The sequence below is a fragment of the Mobula birostris genome, chromosome 7, assembly GCF_030028105.1.
Source record: "Mobula birostris isolate sMobBir1 chromosome 7, sMobBir1.hap1, whole genome shotgun sequence".
NCBI lineage: Eukaryota > Metazoa > Chordata > Chondrichthyes > Myliobatiformes > Myliobatidae > Mobula > Mobula birostris.
Window position 1 is genome coordinate 157,971,131 of NC_092376.1, and position 6,836 is coordinate 157,977,966.

Genomic DNA, 6,836 nt, shown 5'->3' on the forward strand with positions numbered 1-6,836 from the left:
GCTGAGTGCAGGTCGGTGGGACTAGGTGAGAGTAAGAATTCGGCACAGACTAGAAGGGCCGAGATGGCCTGTTTCTGTGCTGTAATTGTGATATGGAGGGGAGGAGAAGATGGCGGTGCGACACAGTGCGCGCGGCCGCTCTGAAATGATATTGTATTTGTTAAGAAGGGGCCGTGCACAATCCTGATTTGATGGAGACAGACGTGAGAAGCATGGAGGAACATCTGGAGAAACTTCTGAAATGCCTGCTTTGCTGCTGCTGCTACTGTGCGATCGAGAATCTCCAGAGGGGAAGGCCCCAAATCCTTGGCTTTGCCTATTCCCTGTAGCCGGGGCCGGGGTCGAACTGCTCGGCAGAGATGGTGCTCGGTGCTTGGTATCAGAGGGCTGGTCAGAGGCTCGAAGTTTTCGGACGGACTCAAGAGTCGGCTGTGGTCGGGTGCTTCCAGGATGCTGCATCGGCAAGTTTGCAGCACTGGAGGTTCATGGCAGGAAGAGTTTTTTTTTCTTCCTTCTACCGTCTGCGTGAGATGATGGGACTTTCGAGAGACTTTGAGACATTTTTTTACCATGTCCGTGGTCTGTTCTTAATCAAATTACGGTATTGCTTTGCACTGTTGTAACTATATGTTATAATTATGTGGTTTTTGTCAGTTTTTCAGTCGGTTTTTCTTGTGTTTCTGTGATATCATTCTGGAGGAACTTTGTATCATTTCTTAATGCATGCATTACTAGACGACAATAAGAGAGGACTGTGTGTCCTCATAAACTAATCTAATCTAATATGGTTATATATGGTTTTCCTTAATCTTGTCCGCCAAGGCCTCCTCATGGCCTCTTCTGGCTCTCCTAATTTCATTCTTAAACTCCTTCCTTCTAGCCTTATAATCTTCTATATCTCTATCATTACCTAGTTTTTTGTACCTTTTGTAAGTGTATGGGGTCTTTCTTTTGTTACATTTAAAATGGTGACTTTGTTATGTTAATCTGGGGAATGCGGCTTTGTTGTGCTTTAATGCTGAAGAGAGTTTGCGCTAGCAGTTTGTTTTACTTTAAATTGAGATAGCAGGGTTCTATTAGCCAATGGGTGGTTATGTATCGTTTTGTTTTCGGATACCATGCTGTATGATATGACTGTGGACTGAATTTTGGTGGGGAGTTGGAGGAGAGACGAGGAGGACCGCGGACGTGCGGAGAGGCTCTGGTCGATCACTATAAGGGTGGTCCCGAGCCGTGAGTCGACGGAATTCGGGTGGTCGTCTGAAGTCGAATTGAGCTCCAATGGTAGCGCGTGAAGAACTTGGACTTTGGACTTTGATAAGTGTTGGCGCCTTTTTTTTTCCATTACTTTCCTCTCTGTATCAAATGTACATTAATGTCATAGAATTAGTAATATTTATAAAGTGTATTTGTTAAAATTTACTGGGTGTGCTAGCTGATGATTGATGTTGTGATTGATTCGGGCGGCCACTGACCCTGTGGGGAGTGTTGAGGCGGGTGCTGGGCTGGATTTCCCCTAGACATACACGAGCCAATATAACGGAACATTACATAAGCTTTTCTTTTCTTCTTGACTAGATTTACAACAGCCTTTGTACACAACGGTTCCTGTATCCTATCATCCTTTCCATGACTCATTGGTATGTACCTATGCAGAACTCCAAGCAAATATCCCCTGAACATTTGCCATATTTCTTCCATACATTTCCCTGAGAACATCTGTTCCCAATTTATGCTTCCAAGTTCCTGCTTGATAGCCTCATATTTCCGCTTACTCCAATTGAATGCTTTCCTAACTTGTCTGTTCCTATCCCTCTCCAATGCTATGGTAAAGGAGATAGAATTGTGATCACTATCTCCAAAATGCTCTCCCACTGAGAGACCTGACACCTGACCAGGTTCATTTCCCAGATCAAGTACAGCCTCTCCTCTTGTACACTTATCTACATATTGTGTCAAGAAACCTTCCTGAACACACCTGACAAACTTCATCCCATCTAAACCCCTTGCTCTCGGGAGATGCCAATCGATATTTGGGAAATCCTGTTATTATTACACCTTTCCAGAATCTGTCTCCATATCTGCTCCTCTATATCCCTGTTACTATTGGGTGGTCTATAAAAAACACTCAGTAGAGTTATTGACCCCTTCCTGATTCTAACTTCCACTATAGACTCGGCAGACAATCCTTCCATGACTTTCTCCTTTTCTGCAGATGCGACACTACCTCTGATCAACAGTGCCATGCCCCCTCCTCCTTTGCCTCTCTCCCTGTCCTTTCTGAAACATCTAAAGCCTGGCACTTGAAGTAGCCATTCCTGCCCCTGAGCCATCCAAGTCTCCGTAATGGCCACAACATTATAGCTCCAAGTACTGATCCACGCTCTAAGCTCATCCGCTTTGTTCATCATACTCCTCACATTAAAATAGACACATCTAAATCCATCGGTCCAAGCACGTCTCTTCTCTATCACCTGTCTATCCTCCCTCTCGCACTGTCTCCAAGCTTTCTCTACTTATGAGCCAACGACCTCTTCCTCCATCTCTTCAGTTTGGTTCCCACCCCCCAGCAATTCTAGTTTAAACTCTCCCCAAATAGCCTTAGCAAACCTCCTTGCCAAGATACTTGACCCCGTGGGATTCAAGTGCAACCTGTCCTTTTTGTACAGGTCACATCTGCACTAAAAGAGGTCCCAATGATCCAGAAATATGAATCCCTGCCCCCTGCTCCAATCCCTCAGTCACACATTTATCCTCCACCTCATTCTATTCCTATACTCACTGTCACGTGGCACAGACAGTAATCCCGAGATTACTACCTTTGTGGTCCTGCTTCTCAATTTCCTTCCTAACTCCCTGTAGTCTATTTTCAGGATCTCCTCCCTTTTCCTACCTATGTCATTAGTACCAATATGTACCACGACCTCTGGCTGTTCTTCCCACTTCAGGATATCCTGGACCCTGGCACCTGGGAGGCAAACTACCATCCGTGTTTCTTTCCTGCGTCCACAGAATCGCCTGTCGGACTCCCTAACTATAGAGTCCCTTATCACTGCTGCCATCCTCTTCCTTTCCCTACCCTTCTGAGCCACAGGACCAGACTCTGTGCCAGAGGCACGGCTACTGATGCTTCCCCCAGGTAGGCCGTCCTCCCTAACAGTACTCAAAAAGGAGTACTTATTGTTAAGGGGGACAGCCACAGGGGTACTCTCTAGCATCTGACTCATTCCCTTCCCTCTCCTGACTGTTACCTACATTTCTGTCTCCCGAGGCCCCATTGTGACTATCGCTTCTATCTATCACCTCCTCGCTCTCCCTGACCAGATGAAGGTCATCGAGCTGTATCTCCAGTTCCCTAACACGTTCCCTAAGGAGCTGCAGCTCGACGCACCTGAGAAGTAAAAATCTTTACGTTATGTCTCTGTCTAAATGTGCAATTTATAATAAATAGTATGTTCAACAGGATAGTCAATATAACATAGAAATACAGTTAAGTCCAGTGGAAGAAGCTGTCCTGGAGACTGTTAGTCCTGGTTTTTATACTGTGCTACCATTTCCCAGATGGTAACAGCTGGAACAGCTTGTGGTTGGGATGACTCAGGTCCCCAATGATCCTTCGGGCCCTTTTTACACACTTGTCCTTGTAGTGAATAGTGGGAAGTTCACATCTACAGATGCGCTGGGCTGTCTGCACCACTCTCTGCAAAGTCCTGCGATTGAGGGAAGTACAGTTCCCATACCAGGCAGTGATGCAGCCAGTCAGGATGCTCTCAATTGTGTCCCTGTAGAAAGTTCTTAGGATTTGGGGGCTCATACTAAACTTCTTCAACTGTCTGAGGTGAAAGAGGTGCTGTTGTGCCTTTTTCATTACACAGCCAGTATGAACAGACCACGTGAGATATTTGGTGATGTTTATGCTGGGGAATTTAATGCTGTTCACCCTTCTCAACCCCAGATCCATTAATGTCAATAGGGGCTAGCCTGTCTCCATTCCTCTTGTAGTCTACGACCAGCTCATTTGTTTTTTGCGACCTTGAGGGAAAGGTTGTTTTCTTGACACCACTATGTCAAGGTGATGACTTCTTCTCTGTAGGCTGCCTCATTACTATCTGAGATTAGATCAATCAGTGTAGTGTCATCAGCAAATTTAATTAGCAGATTGGAGCTGTGGATGGTGACACAATCATGGGTATACAGAGAGTGAAGGAGGGAGCTTAGTACGCAGTCCTGAGGGGCAACTGCATTGATGGTCAGAGGGGCAGAGGTGAGGGAGCCCACTCTTACCACCTGCTGGCGACCAGGATCCAGCTGCACAATGCAGGTTGAAGGCCAAGGTCTCTGAGCATTTTGTTGAGTCTGGAGGGAATTATGGTGTTGAACACTGAACTGTAGTCTAAGAACAGCATTCTCACATAAGCACTCTTCTTCTCCAGATGTATAAGGACAGTGTTTCTTCCCCATTCTGATGTTTGGTCTGTATCACAATTGAAACTCTTGATCATATTTGCATATTTTTATCCATTGAGTTGCTACTACATGATCAGATGATTAGATATTTGCATTAACCAGCAGGTGTACCTAATGAAGTATATATTTCATACATCTCAACCAATGGATGTGCTTGGGGTTCTATATTCACTTTCTGGTTTAAACATTCATTCACATAACTTTAACATAACTAGTTTGCAAATCTACTGCCCAGAATTGATGTACCCCTAGTGTCTAGCTTTTACACCTTATGTTATCTACTGTTACGGATTTGTATATGTCGATATTTTAAATACTTCACAAGAATATACTTGAAATTCTTGTCTGGGGAAACTTGCTTATTATTGTACTCAACTGCAGACACTGTGGTAGCAAAACAAACAAAATGCTGGAGGAACTCCAGCAGGTCAGTCAGCATCTATGGAGAGAAATGAACGACGTTTTGGGACAAGACCCTTCATCAGGACTGGAAAGAAAGAGGATTAAAACAGAATAAAAGTGTGGCAGAAGGGCAGGAGGATGAGCTGGCAGGTGAAAGGTGAAAGGGGGAAGCTTTGTTGGGAAGTGGGAATGACGTGATACGCTGGGATGTGTCAGGTGAAAGAAGCAAAGGGCTGAAGAAGGAGGCATCAGATAGGAGAGGACAACAGACCATGGAATAAAGAGAAGGAAGTGGGGAACCAGAGGGAGGAAGGTGTGGGTGATGGGTAGATCAAGCTAGTGGGAGAGGGGAAAGAAGGGGTAAAAGGGACAACTAAGTGAGGTGATTGGACATGGGGAACAATGCCCCATCTCCTCTTCTCCACTAACCTCGTGACCTACTCATCACCTGCCTCTAGTTCCCCTCCTTCCCTTCATTTCATGGTTCACTGTTCTCTCCTATTATCCTTCTTCAGCCCTTAACCTCTTCCATCTATTACCTTCCAGCTTTTTACTTCATCTACCAACCCACTTTCCCCTTGACCTAGTGTCACCTATCACCTGTCATCTTGCACTCCTTCCCCTCACTGTCTTATTCTGACTTCTGCCCCCTTTCCAATCCCGACAAAAGGTCTCATCCTGAGATGTCAACTGTTTGTTTCCCTTGACAAATGCTGCCTGACCTGCTGAGTTCCTTTGGTATTTTAGGAGTGTTGCCCTTTACATAAAACTATGATTAGGCTGCATCTTGGGTATTGATCACCCTATCTATAAGAACGATGTGGAAGCGTTGGTGTCAGAATTTAACCAGGATGCTGCATGGAGGAGATGTTGGACAAACTAGGTTTGCTTTCTCTGGAGTGGTGAGGGGTGAGGGGAGACCTGATAGCAGTTTATAAAATTATGAGAACCATAGACAGAGTGAACAGCTAGTTTCTTTCCCAGGATTGAGATGTTTAATATTACAGGGCATGCAGTTAAACTGAAAAGGGGAAGTTCAAGAAGATGTGCAAGACACGATTTTTAAACTGAAGGTGATGGATGTCTGGAATGAGCTGCCATGGGAAGTGCTAGAAGAAGATACAATGGAGGCTTTTAAAAAGGTTCTGAGATAGTCAAATCAGTATGCAGTCACTGGGGAGATTTGAACCATTTGCAGGCAGAAGGGATTAGGTGTTATAACATTAAATTAATTTGGCATAACATCATGGACTAAAGCTGGCACTTCAGGAATCCGCACATTCTTTGATACAGTTTAATTTCTTGCACACACATTGCAACCCAGTGCATAAAGGAATGCAGATATGGTCAAGGGGTTGAGTTGTTGCTCAGACAAAACATCAGAATGGGAAAGAACTGTGATCTAAGTGACCTTTACTCTGGAATGATTGTTGGCGCTAGACAGGGTGGTTCGAGTATCTCAGAAACTGCTGATCTCCTGGGATTTTCATACATAATAGTCTCTAGAGTTTACAGAGAATGGTACGAAAAACAAAAAGTATGTTCAGTGAGTGGCAGTTCTGTGGGTGAAAATACATTGTTAGTGAGAGAGGTCAGAATGGCTGCACTGGTTCAAGCTGATGGGAAGGTGAAAGTCCCTCAAACAAAATGGTGTGCAAAAGGGCATCTCTGAAAGCACAACATGTCAATCTTCGAAGTGGATGGGTTACAGCAGCAGAAGACCATAAGACAATAAGACATAGACACAGAATTTGAACATTCAGCCGAGAGAGTCTGCTCCAGTATTCCATCTTGGCTGATTTATTATCCCTCTCTACACCATTCTCCTGCCTTCTCTCTGTAACCTTTGACATCCTTACTAATCAAGAGCCTATCAAGCCCTGCTTTAAGTATGCCCAGTCTCTTGGCCTCCACTTTCTTTCGTAGAAGCAAATTCCACAGATTCATAACCCTCTAGCTAAAGAAGT